At 33.0% G+C, this 4,820-nt stretch overlaps 1 protein-coding gene across 1 annotated transcript in view; it reads left to right on the top strand.

Annotated features, from left to right (window-relative positions):
* LOC140443612 (annetocin receptor-like) overlaps positions 1-4,820 on the top strand; it is a 720,544-nt gene that overhangs the window by 461,122 nt on the left and 254,602 nt on the right. The window lies entirely within an intron of this gene.

Below are 4,820 nucleotides of genomic sequence, written 5' to 3' on the forward strand. Positions count from 1 at the left end.
TAGCATCGATTGAAATCAGTCATATTCGGATAAGTAATTTTCCGATAAGTTTCTGTAGCAGCCAATAGTTTAATTTTGTGAAGATTTATCATTAAATAGTGGAAATAGTTTAAATAGTGAAGCAATTGATTTTTGAGTTATTCTACCAGATTTGGTATGCAAATAAAAGAGTGTTATGAAGTTTAGTTAAAAAATAATTTAAATAGTGAATCAGTTGATTTTTGAGTTAGTCTACCAGTTAAGGTATGCAGATGAAATAGTGTTAATGGAGTTTAGTTAAAAAACAAGATACCTAATGTAAGTTTACCTTCTTTTTTATGAATAACAAAAATAAATATTATATTTCAAACAATCCACAATCCGATTCAGAATCTAATTCATTAAAATCAATAATTACAGGGAATATGTGGCTGGCATCAATTATATCTTACATTTCAAGAAAATGTCGTGGTTCTAAAATGAACCATTTTATTACATATAAATATCCATAACGGTAATAGTTTAAGATATTGTCTCAATATCATTCCTGAATTCATAATCTGATTCGTTAAAATCAATTATTATAGGAGATATGTGGCTGGCATCAATTTTTTGCTGTCTTCCAGTATTCATTTATGATATCTTACATATTTCTTCCATTTTTCTAGTGTATCCTTAAATTTAACCACAATTATTATCCAAACATTTTCAATTGGGTTAAACTGGCAATGATATGGAGGCAATCTCAATTCTAATATGGAGGCATAATCTATGACCATGTTGAAGTGCCAGTACATATAATCTGTAGAATAAAATAAATATAATCTCATTTATTAAATATCTCCTAAAACATACTTGAAAACTTTATCTGGTAAATTTTTTTTTACCATCTTCAATAATTCAAGTTTCATCATGGTTGTTGAAACACGTATATATCTCCCTTTTAACCATTCTACTAAATAGTGTTTAATCAAACTTGAATTTGGTATTTTTTCACTATACTGTAGTGGTAAGGTGCATTGTCCATAATTATTAATGACGGTTCTTCTAAATTTGGCAAAAGTTGATATTCAAACCATTTTTCAAAATTTTCTGCATTCATCGAATCATGATAATCTTCAGTTTTTTCTCCACTTTTAAAAATTGGATTGTAATTATCAATGAATCCATTTTTAGAATCCGCATGGAGTACAATGTATCGTACATGTTCTTCGGTCCTCTTACTAAAAGTATTAATGTAGCCATCTTGCCAAGTCTTGCGAAATCCTCCCTTGCTATATATCCAGGTCTCATCCAAAAAACAGGTTGTAACGGGTGTAAATCATGTTGATTTTCTTTGTATATTTTAAAAAATTTTAATCCTTTATATGCGATATGTGATTGTTCCATTAGATATTTTCGATTGGATATATTGCAGTTTAACCATCTGAATTTCATATCTTTTAAAACCCTACTCAGTGAACTAGTAGAAATGGTAATTTCATCTATGTCCTTCGGTTTTTCTTAAAAGGTATAGAGGGTAACATGTTGGCCTAAAATGAACAAGAAAAAAATGTAAAGATGCTAGTGATATTTCAGTAGGTTATGGCAAACTATATTTTGATACAAACCTTCACTAAACTGTCACCTCGGGGGAATAATTAAGGGTCTAACCACCTTCTGTTATCCCCGGGTGCTCTGTAGAGGGCTTCGAATATACTGTCAAGAGCTCCTCTACTTAAGTCCATTTTCGGGTTATCGACTTTATATGGATAAAAATATTTATCTTCGGTGTTTTGCCTTGAAAAAGGCAAGATATTTCTTACATGACAATTTCTTCGTCGAAATAAAACACCAAGTTAAGTTAAAACAATTCTCAGCCACAGAGTATAGAAAATAAATGCAGGAAGCAGAGCCCCGAGAGCACTAAGCTCTCGGAGAGCCCGTGAGGGACTGACCTGAAAATCGCCAATATTTATATGCGCTGTTCGAGCGATAAATAGGGATTTCCAGGTCAAGAGCCAATGGAAAAATTCGAGGCGGGGCGATGCGCATCGAAATGCGTACTAGTCTACAGACTATGGCATTCGATCACATCCCCCCTCCTCTGGAGACTCTGCGGCCGGGAAAAAAATTTATTGATTAAAAAATACAAATGTGAAAATACACAAGAAAATATGCATAAAAATACAAGTAAAATGTTCATAAAGAAATTCACACAACACTGCACTACTTACAGGGGGAGATCGGTGGTGATGACGACATCTCAAGCTCCTACAGGTCCATCCTCGGTTGGTGTGCCAACTCCTCCAACGGTCTCGTCTTCTTCTCGGTCGTCCGGATCCCATCTGGCATATCCAACGGGGTTTCGTAGAGTACCAGTGTGCCGAAGCCTACGTGGTCGTCCAACCACTTTCGGTAGGGGGGCGATGACTGGGTCTACTCCGGGACTTCCATCGGCATCTGGGGCTTCCAACTTCAAATAAGCCTGGCTCGTCAAAGGTGTCTACACGTCGAAGGCGTCAGGTCTGCAGAAGGCCTCGATGTCGGAGTGTTAATTGCTTTCTAACACTACGTGGTTCTCCCCATTCTTCTCTTGACTTCAACCTATGATGAAGTCAATGGTGTGTTGCCTTCTGCGAATTCGAGCTAGGTCGTGGGTTCGGATTTTAACCACGTTGTCGGGCGCTATGTCACCTCGGGGGAATAATTAAGGGTCTAACCACCTTCTGTTATCCCCGGGTGCTCTGTAGAGGGCTCCGAATATACTGTCAAGAGCTCCTCTACTTAAGTCCATATTCGGGTTATGGACTTTACATGGATAAAAATATTTATCTTCGGTGTCTTGCCTTGAAAAAGGCAAGATATTTCTTACATGACAATTTCTTCGTCGAAATAAAACACCAAGTTAAGTTGAAAGAATTCTCAGCCACAGAGTATGGAAAATAAATGCAGGAAGCAGAGCCCCGAGAGCACTAAGCTCTCGGAGAGCCCGTGAGGGACTGACCTGAGACTACTGTGAAAACAGCAAGGTACATTTGCTGTGATTGGTGGGTGGGCATGTCTTAATTTAAAATTTGGCGGGTTTAATGTTTATTGAACTGAAAATGGGGTATTGGTAGGAAGAGGATAATATTCGTATTTTAGGATTAAGCAGACTTATTACAGTTTTACTTGAAATGTCTTTAATTTTCCTACATTGAAAATAACAAAGTACATTTGCTGTGATTTATCGGTAGATGTATATTAATTTAAAATTTGGCAGATTTCATGTTTATTAAAATGTAAGTTGGGTATTGTTTGTTTGTGTTTAAATGACTGCGGACACTAAATCAATTCGCCAATCCAATCTTACAATTTGTACTCATTTTTTAATTAGTCATTGTTTCCTATACAATCTTATCCTAAATCTATTACTAGTATTGAGCTATAAAATATAGTCTTTTTTTTCTATTAGGTGCTTTTAGTTATTTATATATAAAATAAGTGATGAGGTCCTCAGAGTTCCGCAGTAAACTGTTCTGCAGCTATCTACTTAATTCAATAGCTACTTTACTGTGGACTGTCCAAGTTCCTTTTTTTTATTTGTTTCTTATATATTTTTTTTTTATTTTTTATAATTTTTTTTTAATTTTTTTTTCTAACAAATTACAAATTGAGTTTAATATCTAAAACATGTTTATACAATAATCTATATAAAAACTCATTGTTTTCTAATGTTAATAAATAACTTAAATTAATAGGATGGTGGACATCAGTCAAAGAATACAGCGAATTTAAAAAATTATTAACCTTATTGAAAATAAAATAAGAGAACAGTACAAAATGTTATGTTATAGGTTACCCATCTGATTACAAGTACGTTGTGGACTTTCATCTAGCTTCATTTTAAACATATATGATGGTGTAAGACAGTGGTTAAATCTCATTCTGCATATAGTTCTTGTCATATCCTTTGTACACTCCATTTTAGCAAACCAAGATTTATCCGTAATATGGTTTCTGATTGCTCTCTAATGGTTTCCTGTATTTATATTCTCATCAATATATCTTTCTTTCCATTCTTTGTTAAGCTCTTTGAATGTGTTTTATTCTATATCTCTAGACGTACAAAGATAATGATTTAATACTCCTTGTGTCACAGCGTTTTTTGCCAATTCATCTACTATCTCCATTCCAGTTATTCCACACTGGCTTTTAATTCATGCCAACTTAACAGTTTTGCCTTGTTGCTGAAGTTCTTTAATTTTATTTATTATATATAATTCAACATAATTTACTTTTGATTTAGGATTTATGGCACTAATTTTACTTAAAGCGGTTTTGTTCACTATAAATTATAAACTTTGAATGATTTATATTAGATAAATATTTTAGTGCTTCCACTATCGCTATTAATTCAGCTGTGTATATACTCATGATGAAATTGAGTTAAACATTTTACTGTTTTTATTATTGTTATCCCAGTATGCACATCCCACACCTTCGATAGTAACTTGGATATTAGTACTAGATATTTTAGGAATAAGCTGAATCATATCCTAGTGCTGTTTTTTTTTATTAAATATGTAGGTATCATTGTTTTAATTTTTTTTGTAGGCATATGCCATCTCAAGTTTAATAAAAATTATGTAGTCTTTCCTTTTCACTTTAAATTTTTCCATTGGCTGTTTTATAATAAAAATTGCTATTGTCGAAAACTTGCGTTATATATATCCAAATTGACTTTTATCTACTTTTCTTTCTAGAAAGTTGAACTAAATTGTGTTAGATTTCACCATGAGGTGAAAAATTTTTTGAACAAAATTAAGCAAATGTTTACTGGAAATAAATATTGAAAATCAAATAAAACACTAAATAGC

Source organism: Diabrotica undecimpunctata, chromosome 6, assembly GCF_040954645.1.
Source record: "Diabrotica undecimpunctata isolate CICGRU chromosome 6, icDiaUnde3, whole genome shotgun sequence".
Taxonomy (NCBI): Eukaryota; Metazoa; Arthropoda; class Insecta; order Coleoptera; family Chrysomelidae; genus Diabrotica; species Diabrotica undecimpunctata.